Genomic DNA, 19,465 nt, shown 5'->3' on the forward strand with positions numbered 1-19,465 from the left:
CATGGACAGCTTAGAGCATAGAAGAAAGGTCGCCGATACTAGCACGGCAAATGCTTTTCCGAGTTGTTCAACATATCCAACCTAGAGCAGATTTTGCAAGACCTACTCGACAGACAGGCGCCTCGAACTATAATTTATCGAGACTGATTTCTTTGGAGGAATGCAAGCCCGTGGAAACAGCTACCAAGGCACTTCTTTCCTGAGCACCACAACCTAGAGAAGTTCAAGATCAATATCTACAGACATCTACGGCTGTCACTACTCGAATTACCCTCTTGTTGTACAGGAGTTCAAATATGTGGTAGTGTATTGGAGTAATACTAATAATTTCAGTTGTAGTATCAGCAGATTCTAGTAAGGGAAGAATTTGAATTATTTTGCGAGTAAATTGATGCTAAGGGAATTGAAATGGGAAGTAGAAAAACAAAAAAGTATCAACAGTTAGTCAGAATTACGATAGACGAAATTTTATTTAACACAAATTGTTAAAATATGATCCTTAGTAAAAGCAAACTACAAGTCAAGGATTCTTATCTGAAACTGTTAATTAGGCTAAAATGTCAAGGTATTAGATATAAAAGAAAAATTGTGTACAAGCGTGGATGAAATCTCAATCTATATTCTTTCCGGGGTCACGAAATATGGAATAAGAGTTTTAGCAAAATTTGACTTGTCAATTATATCATTGTGTCGAAGAATAACTTTGAGCGGAGAATTGGATTAACGTTACGTAAACGAAATTCTATAACGTTGCGATATCCTATGCGCTTCTATATTCTAAATTACCCCCTAAGGTAAAGAAGTTTCGTCGACAGGTTCTCGAAGGACTGAATGTTACTGCATAAAAATTGAAATTTCCATATTCACTTTCTACCAAATAGAAACGTGGAAACAAAAGTAAATTAAGTTTTATGTTTCAGTGTTGTGTTTATTTGAATTTTGTTGTGATATATCTTTAAAAGTAGCAGGAACAAGGTCCGATTCCCAATTCTCTCATCAATTCGGTTATATTTATCTTGGTGATTATGAAGAAAGTTTGAGAATCAAGTGAAAAATATTAATAAACTTCTTTTCACTATACAAGGATGGTCTCAGAAGTACCTGGCCTGACCTAGAGATCGGCCGCATTTGGCTAAGAAGAAAGTGTTTCTGTTCCCAGGCTTGAGAAAATCCCTCGGTAGTCAAAGATTTTCCAACAATGAAGAGATGAAGTTGGCAGTTAATAGTTATTTTAAGGAGATTGACGATTATAAAAAGTGTATCGGACTTATTGAACATCCTTTGGAAAAGTTTATGAAGCTTAAAAGAGAATACGTTGAAAAATAAATATATTTTTTCACCAAAATTTTTGAGCTAGGTACTTCTGGGATCATTCTCGTATATACCATTCATTTTATGGATAACTGAAGAACCTTTTATGTGTTTTTGGAGAACAGAATAAAATGTGTTGGTTGAGTATTTTGTTAAGGCAAATCTTCTCCATAACAATTTGGAGTTGAAACCTAGCCGGACAAGCACAACGACAATTAGGTCGTTACACACAAAAAACATAGTCCTAAAACTAGACACCGTTACATTAGTTTTTACACATCCTCATAGTTTAGCGAAAACAACAACAGATTGATTATTGAGTGCGTTATTTGGAAATTCCGTTTGGAAAAGAAAGATAACTATTGGATTCACCACAACACTGAATCAAAATGGTAGGTACTTGATTCGACCGGGCGAAAACCATCCAAAACGTGCAAATTAAAAATTACTGCCTCAAAATTTTCGATAAAAATAGTATATTGATAGAATGGGAAGAAACTATTTTATTAATAACTATTCACTATGCGTTGTATTATTCACGAATATGCAATTGGTCTGAAATTATTGTGATGGGAAGACATCTGCAGGTACTAATTATAATTTATTGTAATAAGTAGATGGCTCCATCTTCGCCATGTTTATTTGGTCATGAAGTCACTCAATGGCATGCTTTAAAAGGTTAAAAAACAACCAAAAGTAGTAGGTTTATAGATGAAGATGATTATGTTTCCTTGGAGGAATAGTAATGATTTCTTTTTTCATATCCTATCGTATTCTGTATTCATATATTTTTTTGTATATAATTGTTCTAACTTATCCAATGTTTTTATCAAATAGTTTTTAATATCTAACCTATTGGTAGTGTGAATGCAATTGGGATTAGGAACAACAATGACTGTTCAGAGAGTAGATATTTTACTAAAGAACGAGGTTGTTGATCATCACTATATCTTACTTCAATAGCCTTCTTAATGAACATTTTTTTTTTCTACTGGTACCAGTCACTTTCTTAATAACTGGACATGTCTCCACCATTCTATTAAAGCAACGGAGAACGGCTGATTCTTAATGGTACACCAGCAATTGTTTGCTAGAAGTGTTTTGGAAAAAATCAGGGAAACCAATCGTAGAAGACTAATCATTCTCCACCACGACAATGCGAGCTCGCAGATCAAAAATTGCTATGTCAACGTTTTTCTAGATCTGAAGAAGCGGTTGATGCGTTCAAATCACATGTTTCGGAGGTACCTCAATCTGAATTGGAAAAATGCTCCGACAATTGACTCAAAAAGTGCATTGATCTTAATGGTGAATATTTTGAAAACAATAAAGTTATATCCAATCATAATTATCTGTTTTTATTTGTTTATCTCGAAACTCTCGTATTTAGCCGCTCATTACGGACTTATTGAACCGCGATATGGTGCTAGCAGTAATAAATCCGGCATTATATTGACATATACGCAGACGCAGTATAAATTTTATTAAAGTTACTGCTAGACTTAAGCTATGTTGGAATAAAGAAAGCAGTATTTTGACATCTACCTAATGATTAAAAATAAGCTCTTGTATTTTTCCATGGAAAGGTAAACAAGATTAAAATTTACTTTCGAAGATGATGTAATTTATTACAAACAAACCCATTGTACATAATACAAATTGGGAAGTAATACAAAAGCAGTTATCCATTATAACAGGAAAAGTATTTTCCATTAGAACCATAAAATAACATATTATGCTGCTAATAGAGATTTTTTTGAGAAAGACAAAAGAGGAGGAAGTGTGGTAAGTTTTACCACCTACCTATATCTATGTGCAGGAAATTACACTTTAATTTTTGTTATAAAAAAACAGAAACCAGCCTCTCGCAAAGTAAATCTGTAACTGAAAATATTTTATTCTTGTAAGTTTTCACATCTAAATGGTATTTATAATAAGGTCGGGTAAAGAAATGCCATTTACCGAAAAGCTACTACAAGAGGTTTCAAGTTTATGCCGAGAAGCCAACTACAGTTTTAAAATACCCAGAAAGAGATCCGCACTAAGTAAAGAGCAACAGTTGTACGAACTAGGAAAAAAGGCAAGAGATGATATTTGTTGTGGTTTTAATAATTTGTGATATTGATTGTGTTGATTTTCCAAATATCTTCCTCAGTTCACTTCACCGTGCAAGATAAGAAAGTCTTCTAACAAGAATGCACAATGTAGTTAAACCTGAAATAAATAAGGGTGTGTGTTGAATTTCCTGACTTTCCCTGACCAGATCAAAAAATTCCGAAACCATTTATTTAGAAACAAAGTGATGAATAATTAAATATAGTTTTTAACATTTTCCTTCAATTTTTATCTAAAATAAAATTCGTGTAGGACTAAAATTTGAGTGATTCATGAATTGTGTCCCAGCTCAGGTCAAAAATGGGATGAGGAGGTAACTACTTCTTACCATCTACGCGATCACCACCTCCTGAAATAACTATATGGGTGATTCCGTTCTAACTGTGATTTTTTGTATTCAAAATTTCAAGATTTTAAAATTTAACTTTTCTAACTTTTTTATGCATATTATTCATCTATTTTACTGTAAAAATAAAACTCTAAGAGGAATTTACTACAACTTCAAAGTATCACGAGCAAGACACAAATGTCGGATTTTGAGTTCCACGGTACTGACTCATTTATCCACGGTACTGACATGGTAACTTAAGATATTAAACAACAAGTGCATCAATTTTCCTCAGTTTGATCATAAACATTAGAATTTATAAGGTAATTAGTTTAAATCATTTGTTACGACAAAAAAAATTAATAATTTATCGGTAAATTCTAGGAATGGACATGACACGGTACTGACATTCAAGTGATGTAGTATAAGTTTTCTTTAAGTGGCAAGTTATATTGTATAAAAATAATGTTTAAATATCTTAAGAATTATTCAATTAACACAAAATTTTCATTAATTGATTATTAATTAATGACTAGTACAAAAAAACAATACAGGACATTGAATATCACAGTTAGAACGGAATCACCCATATCTGGAATTCTTAGGTAAAATCTTAGTAATTCTAAATGTTCCCTTCTAGAGCGGAGATTATTCAGAATTTTTTCATCATATTCCGCCTGCCAAAATGATTGCTTCCAATGCTTCTTCCATTATCAGGAATAAATAAATTTTAAAAAAAGTAAACACTCATACAACACCTACATTTATAGGTTAGAAATAAAAACAACTTTAAATGAGAGTCTCAGTAACTCTCTTTGTGAAAAGCCCGTTAAAGCTTAGCACTATAATAATAAGGGATTTTCTTATTTACTGCCAGCACTATATCGCGGTCCAATAAGTCCCTATTATTTACTTATCGGGGACAAATAGTTTTGCAGAAATGAAAGCGTTCTCTGGGACTATTTGCTACTAAACACACTATAACAATATTTACAATTACAAGCGTGGTCGATAACCAAGTTATCATCTTCAGAGACTGATTGTGACAAGAGCTATGTTGGGCAAACTAAGGGATATGTTAATGTTCGGTTTAAAGAGCACATAGTTCATTCGAAATATCGGGTAACGCCGAGCACGCTGTTAGTTATAGTTATCAAACAAATATATACAATGTAAAAATGTGAAAAATAAATCCCACAATAAATTTGATTATAATATCTGCTTGGTTCGTTTATTCAAATCTTTTGGCTTTACAAAACTAAATTCCCTTGCTTAGATAGGCAATTTTTGACATGGATGGAAAGTCCATTCACTTTCCCAACACTGTTGGGGTTTCTAATAGCATTTCTTTTGTAATTATTTCTGTTAATAGTTTATCCTATTCAGAAATCATGAATTCTTTTATCATAGCGAGAAATGAATCATCAGATATCCATATTAATGTTGTAAAATCAAAATCGTATATTATGTTAATTCATATAAGAGCAAGATTGATTTCCTGTTTGTTTCCTTAATATAATCTGGTTACAATTTAATTTTTTTCAGTTTAAGTGACGGGGGATGTACTTAAATCTTTAATATTTTACCAAAATCTAGATTTGAAGAGGCTGCAATATGACTTCTTGGTTTGTTACAGAATATTGTCTTGTTAATAAAATTTTCATTTTGGTGCTTTTAAATGCGGTTAGTAGAACAATCCTAGTCTGAGCTCGCTCCTTCTAAAATGTATCCGTCAGAGAACGATGCATTTCGGGAAGAGCTTCTTTCTGGTCCGATGGGATCGTCAGTTTTTTCTGCTGCTCCCTTTCCACCGTACTTTTAGTGGAAGTGTCCGCATATCATGTTTTCTTCATGGTATTACAATGTACTTTACTATTCTTTTTGGGGCTCTTGTTGAGTGGGTGTTATTCACAGCATCTACCAATTATTAGTCTTGTTTAACCCTCTGACCGGGAAATAATTCTGTATCCTGTGACACGGAACATCAGTCATAAGACCGCTATGTCTTAAAAGACTATTTATTATTAGTTGTTTTCTTTTTCTGGGGAATGTAATCTTTGTCAATCAATGTTTCTTCTTCAGCTACTACTTGGGGTATTAATTTAGAGCTTCAAAACGAATTTATGTTTCAAATAAGAACAAATCACACAAACAAGAACCTTTCTTACTGGTTACGTGAGGAGTAGTTACTTATAAGAAAACAAAACTTATCTCAATAAAAAAATAAAAAAGAAATGAACCTTGTTACTCAAAAAAATCACATTAATCACCAAAAATAACTCTGATGGCATGTTTCTGGATTTATACCTTCATATAAAGTTTTTGCAAATTTTTCTTATACATTCAGCACATGCAGGCTGGTCACACATTTATATCCTCCCTTTTTATTCTTTTGGTAAGGGCAAAATCGGCAATTTACTCTGCTGTGAAGTTGATCTGCTGAAGGTGCGATAGAAGATGTTTCTTAACGTGGGTTTGAAGCACCACTGTCATTTCAATTTAGTTGCCTCTTTTGACGTGAATCTGAATTATGTTCTAGATGGTTTCAAAGAAACTCTACCGATCCTACCTGCGTGAACCAACTGGAGCTGTCAAAGAAGTCCATCTCGCTGGTACCAATACTAGCATCCTAAGCAGTGATTATAGTCAACCAGATGGTTAAGTTGCCTCTTTTAGTTGGTTTCAAAGAAACTGTACCGATCCTACCTGCGTGAACCAACTGGAGCTGTCACAGAAGTCCAGCTCGCTGGTACCAATACTAGCATCCTGAGCAGTGATTATAGTCAACCAGATGGTTAAGTTGCCTCTTTTAGTTGGTTTCAAAGAAACTCTACAGATCCTACCTGCGTGAACCAACTGGAGCTGTCACAGAAGTCCAGCTCGATGGTACCAATACTAGCATCCTGAGCAGTGATTATAGTCAACCAGATGGTTAAGTTGCCTCTTTTAGTTGGTTTCAAAGAAACTGTACCGATCCTACCTGCGTGAACCAACTGGAGCTGTCAAAGAAGTCCAGCTCGATGGTACCAATACTAGCATCCTGAGCAGTGATTATAGTCAACCAGATGGTTAAGTTGCCTCTTTTAGTTGGTTTCAAAGAAACTGTACCGATCCTACCTGCGTGAACCAACTGGAGCTGTCACAGAAGTCCAGCTCGCTGGTACCAATACTAGCATCCTGAGCAGTGATTATAGTCAACCAGATGGTTAAGTTGCCTCTTTTAGTTGGTTTCAAAGAAACTCTACAGATCCTACCTGCGTGAACCAACTGGAGCTGTCACAGAAGTCCAGCTCGATGGTACCAATACTAGCATCCTGAGCAGTGATTATAGTCAACCAGATGGTTAAGTTGCCTCTTTTAGTTGGTTTCAAAGAAACTGTACCGATCCTACCTGCGTGAACCAACTGGAGCTGTCAAAGAAGTCCAGCTCGATGGTACCAATACTAGCATCCTGAGCAGTGATTATAGTCAACCAGATGGTTAAGTTGCCTCTTTTAGTTGGTTTCAAAGAAACTGTACCGATCCTACCTGCGTGAACCAACTGGAGCTGTCACAGAAGTCCAGCTCGCTGGTACCAATACTAGCATCCTGAGCAGTGATTATAGTCAACCAGATGGTTAAGTTGCCTCTTTTAGTTGGTTTCAAAGAAACTGTACCGATCCTACCTGCGTGAACCAACTGGAGCTGTCACAGAAGTCCAGCTCGATGGTACCAATACTAGCATCCTGAGCAGTGATTATAGTCAACCAGATGGTTAAGTTGCCTCTTTTAGTTGGTTTCAAAGAAACTGTACCGATCCTATCTGCGTGAACCAACTGGAGCTGTCACAGAAGTCCAGCTCGCTGGTACCAATATTAGCATCCTGAGCAGTGATTATAGTCAACCAGAGGGTTAATTTGCCTCTTTTAGTTGGTTTCAAAGAAACTCTACCGATCCTACCTGCGTGAACCAACTGGAGCTGTCACAGAAGTCCAGCTCGCTGGTACCAATACTAGCATCCTGAGCAGTGATTATAGTCAACCAGATGGTTAAGTTGCCTCTTTTAGTTGGTTTCAAAGAAACTCTACAGATCCTACCTGCGTGAACCAACTGGAGCTGTCACAGAAGTCCAGCTCGCTGGTACCAATACTAGCATCCTGAGCAGTGATTATAGTCAACCAGATGGTTAAGTTGCCTCTTTTAGTTGGTTTCAAAGAAACTGTACCGATCCTACCTGCGTGAACCAACCGGAGCTGTCACAGAAGTCCAGCTCGCTGGTACCAATACTAGCATCCTGAGCAGTGATTATAGTCAACCAGATGGTTAAGTTGCCTCTTTTAGTTGGTTTCAAAGAAACTCTACAGATCCTACCTGCGTGAACCAACTGGAGCTGTCACAGAAGTCCAGCTCGCTGGTACCAATACTAGCATCCTGAGCAGTGATTATAGTCAACCAGATGGTTAAGTTGCCTCTTTTACTTGGTTTCAAAGAAACTCTACAGATCCTACCTGCGTGAACCAACTGGAGCTGTCACAGAAGTCCAGCTCGATGGTACCAATACTAGCATCCTGAGCAGTGATTATAGTCAACCAGATGGTTAAGTTGCCTCTTTTAGTTGGTTTCAAAGAAACTGTACCGATCCTACCTGCGTGAACCAACTGGAGCTGTCACAGAAGTCCAGCTCGCTGGTACCAATACTAGCATCCTGAGCAGTGATTATAGTCAACCAGAGGGTTAAGTTGCCTCTTTTAGTTGGTTTCAAAAAAATTCTACCGATCCTACCTGCGTGAACCAACTGGAGCTGTCACAGAAGTCCAGCTCGCTGGTACCAATACTAGCATCCTGAGCAGTGATTATAGTCAACCAGATGGTTAAGTTGCCTCTTTTAGTTGGTTTCAAAGAAACTGTACCGATCCTACCTGCGTGAACCAACTGGAGCTGTCACAGAAGTCCAGTTCGATGGTACCAATACTAGCATCCTGAGCAGTGATTATAGTCAACCAGATGGTTAAGTTGCCTCTTTTAGTTGGTTTCAAAGAAACTGTACCGATCCTATCTGCGTGAACCAACTGGAGCTGTCACAGAAGTCCAGCTCGCTGGTACCAATACTAGCATCCTGAGCAGTGATTATAGTCAACCAGATGGTTAAGTTGCCTCTTTTAGTTGGTTTCAAAGAAACTGTACCGATCCTACCTGCGTGAACCAACCGGAGCTGTCACAGAAGTCCAGCTCGCTGGTACCAATACTAGCATCCTGAGCAGTGATTATAGTCAACCAGATGGTTAAGTTGCCTCTTTTAGTTGGTTTCAAAGAAACTCTACAGATCCTACCTGCGTGAACCAACTGGAGCTGTCACAGAAGTCCAGCTCGCTGGTACCAATACTAGCATCCTGAGCAGTGATTATAGTCAACCAGATGGTTAAGTTGCCTCTTTTAGTTGGTTTCAAAGAAACTGTACCGATCCTACCTGCGTGAACCAACTGGAGCTGTCACAGAAGTCCAGCTCGCTGGTACCAATACTAGCATCCTGAGCAGTGATTATAGTCAACCAGAGGGTTAAGTTGCCTCTTTTAGTTGGTTTCAAAGAAATTCTACCGATCCTACCTGCGTGAACCAACTGGAGCTGTCACAGAAGTCCAGCTCGCTGGTACCAATACTAGCATCCTGAGCAGTGATTATAGTCAACCAGATGGTTAAGTTGCCTCTTTTAGTTGGTTTCAAAGAAACTGTACCGATCCTACCTGCGTGAACCAACTGGAGCTGTCACAGAAGTCCAGCTCGATGGTACCAATACTAGCATCCTGAGCAGTGATTATAGTCAACCAGATGGTTAAGTTGCCTCTTTTAGTTGGTTTCAAAGAAACTGTACCGATCCTATCTGCGTGAACCAACTGGAGCTGTCACAGAAGTCCAGCTCGCTGGTACCAATATTAGCATCCTGAGCAGTGATTATAGTCAACCAGAGGGTTAATTTGCCTCTTTTAGTTGGTTTCAAAGAAACTCTACCGATCCTACCTGCGTGAACCAACTGGAGCTGTCACAGAAGTCCAGCTCGCTGGTACCAATACTAGCATCCTGAGCAGTGATTATAGTCAACCAGATGGTTAAGTTGCCTCTTTTAGTTGGTTTCAAAGAAACTCTACAGATCCTACCTGCGTGAACCAACTGGAGCTGTCACAGAAGTCCAGCTCGATGGTACCAATACTAGCATCCTGAGCAGTGATTATAGTGAACTATATCTGTCAAACGACGGATGTTGCGATCAGAGGGTTAAGTTGTTCCCACTCGAGATCCTGGCGATCTACGGATTGGTTCGGTGGCCTCTTTCTTTGCATTGTTTTCTCCAATTTGTTAGCTTGTCATAGTTATTCCATACAAAGTTATAAACTCGTGATTAGTCTGTAGTATATAGAACTTGCGAAGAATGTGGTCGAATAAAATAATTTTTAGATATCGAGAAAATTTTGTCTTTCCAATGAGAATATACTGAGAAAACATATTATATCAATTGAAGTGAACCCTTCAAATAGATAGATATAAGTAAAAAGTTGGAAAATTTTATTATGTGACAAAAAAATTGATCTACGAAATTTTGTCTAATATTTCTTATCTATGACGTACTTCTGAAACTGTTTACGTAATCAAAATGCGTCTGCGTCACGTGTACGAATGCTACAGGTGGCAAAAAGAGGCGGAAGGGCCACGCTCTTTCGAATCTAGTTTAGTATTTAACTCCCTCAAATTATGGAAGGTTTCACGAAAGTTTGAAATTGTATTGTCGCGAGTGAAACACGTGACACGTTCGAATTTTCAATAATTCATCCACGATCAGGTAAACGTGATATTGAAAAGTGGAAGTTTGTTTCGAGAGAGAAAAATATAGTGTAAGGTAATTTATTAATTTAATTTCTTCAATTTCTCATTTCCTAGATTTAAAATCAAGAACATTCAGATGCATTAATTTAGCAATTTATATACATTGGAGAGTAAAAAATTGAGGTTACCTAAAAATTTTCATGTTCTTTGAAATTTTACGTTTTCAGATGGTATTCGCAAATTGTACATCATTCCATGTGCTTTTTTAAGCTGAATGATTTATTCTGAAAAAGCAACAAATTAACATTTTGGACGAAATTCAACATTTTGTTGTTAGGGAAGGTATGGAACGAACAAAAAAACTTGACACTAATAACTTGTCTTCCCTCCTCTTGCATTGATGACTGCTTGAAGTCGACGCGGCATACTTCGAATTAAGTTGCTATTACATTCTGGTCGATGTTATCCCATTCCTGCAATAACAATCTTCTCAGCTCCTGGGAACTTCTTGGTGCTGATCTGCGCATCAGTCATCCCAACTCGACCCAGACATGTTCTATGGGATTCATGTCTAGGTTGCTAGTTAAACCGCCTAATTTCTACCTCATCCAGATACTCCCTGACAATTCTGGCTGTATGTGGTCTCGCATTATCTTGTATAAAAATGCCACGTTTCCCCATATTCACCATGAAAGGCATAACATGGTCTTCTAGCACCTCCGTACTGTACTTGCGAGAGGTTAGGAAGCCATTTTCTTTGAAGACCAACTCTGTACGAGCTTGTGCAGTGTGTGAACTTCAGAATATTTTCCCAGGTCTTCTTCACGCTCTCCACTCGTTGACGTCCATCTGACCCAGTGAGGCAAAAACGCGCCTCATCTGAGAACAGTACCCAGCTCTAGTCATCATCATTCCAACGAACGTGATCTCTGGCAAATGTCAAACTTACGGTCCGATGCTGGCATTGCAACGGGGCACCTGTAGCCATTCTTCTGCATGGCAGTCCAGCAGCATGAGGTCTTCTTCTAACGATCCATTCACTAACTTTGACATTTCTCATTTCTTCCAATTGATTTCGCAGTGAAACCGCAGTAGCTGTCCTATTCCGCAAACACGGATATCTCGTTGAGCGGTAACTCTGTTTCGCCCAGTCTAGTCTTCTAGTGATCAGGCCAGTCTCCAGAAAGTACTGGTACATCCTTTGCACACCACAAAGTCTAGCACTAACAGTTCCTGCAGTTTCACGTTGCCCCCGACCATCTTGTAACAGTGCAACAATTCTTGCCACAACAATCTAAAGGCATTATGGGCTTGTTAAATAACTACACTTTGCAATCGTTAGGTTTTACACAAAGAATCAACAGTAAACTGTAAAACAAGCAAGGGAAATCAAAGTCGTACTCTGATACATCAAATGACAGGAGTCAAGTTTCGGAAAAAATTTGCTTTAACGCCTACTAATTCTTATCAATATTGACGCTAAAATTATTCGCAATTTCTGAAGTAACCTCAATTTTTTAGCTCGCCAGGGTATTATTTATATTTCATAAAAAATTATTTGAAATTATAATAGAATGGGAATGTATATAATTGGGGTCATATATTTTACTTATACTACTAGCATTTTAAATTGTAACAACTTTCTTAGATTCAGGTAATCTTCTAAAATCTCTGGTTGTTTCTTGATCTTGTCAAAATCTGACTTAATATTTATTACTATTTTATATTTTCTACTCCCGAATTCCAATAGAAAGCTTTAGATCCACTACTTTTCAAACAAAAACAAATAATATTATGTAAGTCCAATTATAACATTTTCGGTTTTTGAAAAGTTTCTTTCTGAATTTTTATAATGAAAATGTTATCTCCAGGAGATCAAATTGAGTATAATTGAAAAATTTCTATTCTAACAATCTATTATGCATTGAATTCAATTCTATAAATTTAATTAAATGATTAACTAACAACAAGCAATCATTCTAATTACATTTTAGACAAACTAAAGATATTGTGTATGCTCAAATCTTTTTATAAGTGTGCTGAAGTAATTTGTTTCAACAGTTGCACAGTAACTTTGAAAATGAAGTAATATACAGCTCTGAATATTTTATGCAAAACGAAATAATTTTTCTTCGAAACAAACCATTCCTTCTACCAACATATAGGCTACGTTTCCTTTTCCTTACAATTTTTGATTTAGTTCCTTTAATTTTGCTGTAGTGAATTTAAAACTATTGCAACCATTTGTCAGGATGATTTATGCCTAAACCATCTAGGATTGTATCTATTTCATTCTAGCAGAATGCAAAACGTCTCAACACTACACCTTTGGAAAGCCATCACACTTTATTAAGAAGATGGAGGTCAGGATACTGAACCTCCATTTCGTTTAATAATTCTTTAAACTGGCTATTAACAATATTGATTACCAAACTTCAGAATTTTTTGGTTTATTTTGCTCTGAAGAATCTTTGTTGCCCCATTATTTCTTCATGTCATACTTCTTGCTCAAGCAGTTGTTACCCAATTGATCCTATTGTCTTTTAGTCATTTTTTCACGGCATTCTCTATATCTTCTCCTCTAGTTTCTCCCGAAAGCCGTATCAATCCTAGAAGTTCTTGTTTTGGACTTGGGGAAGACATATATCTAACAATAAGAGCAGCTTGTGCCGTGTCTTTTATGTTCCATGACTTATCGATAGCAAGTGATAAGGCAGAACAAACTTGAATATCTTCCACCTTCAAATATGTTGTTACATTTGAAGACATTTCAGCTTTACCATCTTGTATTGTTTCAGCGGGAAATCCTTTTCCAAATTTCTAGTTTGTTCTCGAAATTACGAAACAGTTTTTTAGATTCACCATCTGTGAATAGTTTTTCTTTTCTCGCAATTGCCAAGGATACCACAAAGCTTGCCAGATTAATACTATTTATTACTGTATTTGTTGTTCTCTTCGACAGCTTTATTTTGTTCTTCGTTGGCTGGTGGGTATGATTTTTAGTGAAGTGTTTTTCGTAACTTGATTTCTTATTGTTTGCGAGTTTTTTGCGGCATATGAGACAAGCCTTTGAGTTGCAATCCCGTTAATAATATTAATAGATTCAGAACGATTTTGAAATATCTTTTTGGTTGATATTTGCGTATAGAATTAAAGATCTTGTGAATAAGGTTAATAAACGCTGAAAATGAAATTGAAGTGATAGATGACAGGCTTTTCAGAAATCCATTATGGAAAACGTAGTCAAACTAAATGAAACATTTGTACGAAATATTCACAACTAGAAGTTACATTTCAGTATCTAGGTTAAAAATCTGAATAGAATTACATTTGGTTTTTTTTGCACAGCTCTGTCACAGAGTAGAGTTGATTTGAATTGAAATAAAAGTTTACAAATCCGGCTTTTGCTACTTTTATATGGAAAACACAAATTCCAAAAGTCGTAAATGCATCCTTTAAAGATTAACTTATTGTAGTTTTATAATATACTTTTAGCAAAGTTGTTAATCATGCAGATGTTTGGGAATGTTTATAAACAGATTATAGGAATTTATAGAAATATTTTTGAATATAAAATTTTTTTACCTTTAAATTTACGATCACAAAGTGCATTATGGTGAATTAAAAATATGAACTTATTAACTAAATGTCAAATTTGTTTTTTATCGGTGAAATCTTGTAATTAATTTGAAAGCTTCGAGCTATATGAGAATTCGAGTTTGTGCGACATCATTTTGTAATTTAATTTAAGTGAGGACCTAGCGGGAAATGAGTTTTTTCATTATATAAAAAAGAAAAAAGTCCTTAATATTCGAAAATAAGGTTATATTAACACATAACAAAATTAGGGACAATATTCAGATTTATTTCCATAAAATTCACGTTTATAGGTTAGTTTTTTTGATGTTAGACTTATTCCGAACATATTTATGCTCAAAAATAATGAAACGATCAATACATTCGGAAGATTTGCTTTGGTTTTATGTTAAATTTTAATATTTATCTCATAATACGTTCAAATCCTAACAAATATAGGGTGTTTCAAAAAAAGGTGAACCCGTCTTTAGGATAGAGAGAAAACTGGAAAATATTTAGGGTTTGCTCGGTGAAAAATTAGGGATTAAAAGGAATTAAAATCGCATGACCAAGGTGGCCAATGAATCGGAGCTTCTGCACCTCTACTGATCCATCGATTCGGAAAATGGTTACTCAACCAATTACGACACCTTCTATCAATGTTAATAACTATCTAATGTTAATAACAAATTTGAGTACATTTTGATTAAAAATATCTAATTGAACAAATAACTAGGTTTCAGAATTATAATTATTATTGAATCAACGTCATAACTATCAATAAATGATAGTTTTCCATGGTAAACTCAGAGAAATTGCTATTTTCTTGTTGGTTCTCAGCTATTGGGGGCGTAAGTATGAAACAATTAACAGTTTGAGTCCCAGAATCACAATATATGATCATCAAATTGTTGTTTGTTTCATACTAAGCCCTCCAATAGCTCAGTGCGAATACTTATTTAACTTAAAACAAGATCCCATACTGATTAGACTGATTTTTGTGAAACATGATAAGAAAGGAAAGCCCTCAGTCTCAATTTTTTTTAAATGTATCCGTTTTATCGATGAGGTCTCATTTACGCGACAAAAAATTATCAATTCAGATCATGCTTATCAATTATTCACCAATACTTTATACCAGCAAATAAATTAAATAATTTTAATAAACAAAAAATTAAATCTAAAATATACATATTTTTCTACCCTGTTTGTTGATGTGGTCGTTTGGTTTCTTTTATGAACATTTTAAAATCAATTAATAAGCTCTGATAAGTAATATTTTTCGCGTGTCTTTTTTCTTTAAAATATATTTCATCAGCAAAAAACAAAGCTGTTTGAAAAACTGAAGAGTGTTTGATTTACTCTCAGAATACGTCAATTTTTAGTGTTCGATTCGACCACTTAACAGTCGGACATTTTTGAGAAAAATGGTCATTAAACCACATTTGTACTGTCCAGTTACTAAACCAATATCCATCGTAGGTTTACATATAATTACAAGATACTCTGCAATTTTGGAACCCGTTGTAAACGTTTTACAAGGAAAAAGTATGGATTTGGTTGTGATGAAGAAACATATTGATAATATTCTAGATGTAATCAAAAAAGATCGAAAATGTTTCTAATGATTTATTTAAAAAATCACTTGGTATCGGAGATAAATTAGGGGTTGAGCTGTCAGTACCACGAGTCACTTAAAAGCAAGTACATAGAAGTAATCCACCATCTGAGTCTGCAGTTGAATACTGGAAGCTTTCAATAATCATCCCCTATCTTGATTGTTTAACTTGGTCTTTGAATACTAGATTCTCTGACGAAAATACACCTGCTTTTGCTTTAACTTATCTTCATTCTTCAAACATGCTCAGAATGGCTTCAAAAGATTTCAAAAATAATATAGAATCTTCCATGGTATTTTATGAGTTGGGTGACGTCTCTGCAGAATTAGATTTGTGGTATAATATGTGGAAGAAAAAGAATTTAACAGAAGACGAATTAAAGGACGTTGAAGCGGCTGCACTATGGAGGAAGCTAATGTTTTTTCCCTGCGACAAGGCACGCACTGCTAATATTAAGTGCTTTTCCATCCACTACTGCTACTGTGGAAAGATCGTTCAGTGCCATACGAAGGGTGATAGCCTGGCTCAGGAGTACAATGGGTGATGATAGACTCACTGGGCTGGGTTTGGAGGAAAATCAGGACTGTATAGTGAAAAAAGTTTTAGAAAAATTTAGTTTAAGCCCAAGATAAATGTTATTACTTTAATGTAAGTATAATTAAAATCTCAAAGTTTTGTTTCCATTTCTTTTTATCCTAAAATTTTACATTTTGAACGACCATGGACTATGACATGGTTTGCCCCCCCCACTGTTATAAATCCTGGCTACGCCCATGTACCAGCATCGATTATTACTTCATAATTTTCAAATCCATATATTCCGAAAACGGTATCGATGATCTATCAAACACAATAAATTTTTAAAGAGCTATTATAGAAGTTTGATTAAAGAAACGCTCTGCTATTTCTGATATGACCTCGAAGATCGTGATATTGGATGAGATATCAAAAATTAGTAAGAATATTTTGGAAAAGATGGACGCTATCCACAAAATCCAAACCAAATGTCTTGAAGACACCAAATCTATTTAAATAGAAAATATTGTTATTATGATATATATTCATAGCAAGGGGGATGTTTATGTTTTCATTATTATGATGATTTACTAGTTTCTAATTAATTAAAAACCGAAATACGAGGTGGGGCAATTCAGGAATTTAGTCCTAGCTTACAACATTGCGTTACGTCGTCCACAGCTTCCTAGTAAAAGGTTTTTTGTTCGGTATCACCTGTAATCATCAGCATGTTTTGTTTCTGTGAATGCATATTTCTCTAAAAAGTTTAGCTTAGGAACAAATTGGGAGTAAATGGACTAAGTAAATACTTCCACGAAATGTATGTAGTTATTATTTACATAGTACATTATTCGTTATTCTATATATATATAAAAATGAAAAGTAATTTGATAATATTTAAAAATGCTAGTTAATAAGCTTGCTAAATAAATTCGCGCATAGTAGCTGAAATTCTTCACTTCACATACCTACAAAGAGATCGAGTGAGTTATTTTAAGGAGACATCACGAACCAATTCAATGTATTTTACAAAGAAAAGATAATATGACACGCTCATCGGAGTACACTGTGACCGTTAATTAGTATGTCCTTTCTTCTACAAAGCCGCAAAAATTATATATTCATGTTTATATCTACAATATTATGACTCCTCTGATATTCTGTTTGATTTGAATTACACTATTCTAGACCGTATTCGAATCACTTATAAATTATTCAGTATTTTCACAGAATTGTTTAAGTTAACTACTAATTTGGACAATATTCATATATAGGGCGTACCACTAACTAAAAGTCATGAGTTTTTAATCTTCTAGGTCAAATATTTCTGGCCAAAAACAAGATTCTAGACTTGACAATTTTTCTACTAAATGCTAGATCATTATGGATTGTTATTCATCTGTAGTTGAGGAGAGTTTGGTAGTAGCCCCACCAAATTTCCAGAGTAATTCTTGGGGCGCACTTTTACACAAGCCAAAAGCCATACAAGTAAATTGAAACAGTCCACGACTCATGATTCAAAAACTCTCGAGATCAAGAGATATTTACCAAACGAAAACTTTTTTTAACAGTGAAAACATTGTTGGGTCATCTGCCGTACAGTCCTTGTTTGACACCCAATGATTTCTTTTTATTACCGCAGATCGAAACTAAATTGAAAGGTCAACGGTTTTCTACACCTCAAGAAGCTGTTGATACGTTCAAATCACCTCAATCGAAATGGAAAAAATGCTCCGACAAATGATTCAAACGCATGCAAAAAGTATATTGATCTTGATGGAGAATATTTTGAAAAACATTAAAGCCATATCTAATTATAAATATTTGTTCTTATTTGTCTATTTCAAAATTTAAGCAACCGTCGTATAACAATGTAAAACAGATACAGGTTACGACGCCTGTCGCCTGTTGCTTGTCGCCTGTCGCTTGTCGCCTGTCGCTTGTCGCCTGTCGCTTGTCGCCTGTCGCTTGTCGCCTGTCGCTTGTCGCCTGTCGGTTGTCGCCTGTCGCATGTCGCCTGTCGCTTGTCACCTGTCATACACCTGGAAGTTTAAGGGCGGTCTTAGAGAGAGAGAGAGATTCGTTTGTTTGGAGTGGGCCCTGATATAGGAATTGCTCCTCCGCAGGGCCTGGATTGTGGTGGTTGCGTAGGATTGTCTTTGTTAACTTTTCTGAAGGAAGAAAGGCAAAGATTTAGGATTTTTGACTGGAATAAGTCGAAAAAGGAGTGGGCATATAAAAACGTTTGATTTTCTTTATTTTTTTGAAACATTTTATTTTTTTTTATTGTTTGGAAAATGTTTTTGTTTATCTTAAATTTAAAAGAGGTCGGGGGGTGAGAGTACAGCTGCGGCTGCTTTATTCCCTATCGTCGACCATTTGGCTGAGGACGGGGTTCACCAGGTTACAGGGAAGCCGCGGAAAATCTGCAACACTGACGATCGACAAAGAGTGTGTGTGGGATGTACTTCAGTGGAAGGTAGTTGCTTTTTGGGTTGAAGCTAGTAACGGTACAGTTGTATCCGTAAAAAGGGGAAATGAGGCGTTGTAGCGTTTCGGCTACTAGCACGTTAGATGTGGGGATGGCATTCATTATTGTGGTTACCAGAACTTTGATTAGGATTTTGGTATCGGTAGAAAAGTCAAGTCAAGACTGGGGCAGTTCCTTGGGGGACACTAGGGATTTTTAGCCTTTTCGGACAACGTGAGTGGCGCCCTGAGACTATTAAGTATTAGTTATATTCAACTGAGACGGATCAAATTTGTAGCGTCGTCGATCAGTAGGAATATCAATGGCCTAAAACTGCGATACCTCGTATCTGATATTTTGGCGATTCTTAGATTATCCGTGATTCAAGCAAATTGAGTTGCCTACTTTCATGGTATGCTGTCAGCTGAACACATGGGGCGGGAAAATCGCAAAATTTTAAAAAAATACCCCGTATCTTTCTCCTTTAAAAATCTCTAGAAAATAACCCGTTTCTGTAAGTTGGTCAATGGTTTTAAACTTGTGTGTATCACTTGTACAACAATTTTTGAGGTTTGAGCTGTTTAGTCAAAGGTAAGAAGGGTTCGGGTCCCATGATGATCTCCTGTTTTCGATAGTTTCTCTCTAGATTGAACAGAACATATTTTTCAATTGGATAAATGTCTGCTTGAAAAATGTTTGGTATGCTGCCCAGTCTTTCAGAGTAATTGGTTCTGG

General features: G+C 35.9%; 1 protein-coding gene across 1 annotated transcript in view; it reads left to right on the forward strand.

The window, feature by feature from the left end:
* Positions 1 to 10,456: 10,456 nt before the first annotated feature.
* LOC130897454 (uncharacterized) overlaps positions 10,457 to 19,465 on the forward strand; it is a 77,950-nt gene continuing 68,941 nt past the window's right edge. The window contains exon 1 of the mRNA XM_057806319.1: positions 10,457 to 10,622. The gene's annotated coding sequence lies outside the window, so the exon portion shown is untranslated. The remainder of the gene's footprint in view (positions 10,623 to 19,465) is intronic.

Source organism: Diorhabda carinulata, chromosome 8 (assembly GCF_026250575.1).
Source record: "Diorhabda carinulata isolate Delta chromosome 8, icDioCari1.1, whole genome shotgun sequence".
Classification (NCBI taxonomy): domain Eukaryota; kingdom Metazoa; phylum Arthropoda; class Insecta; order Coleoptera; family Chrysomelidae; genus Diorhabda; species Diorhabda carinulata.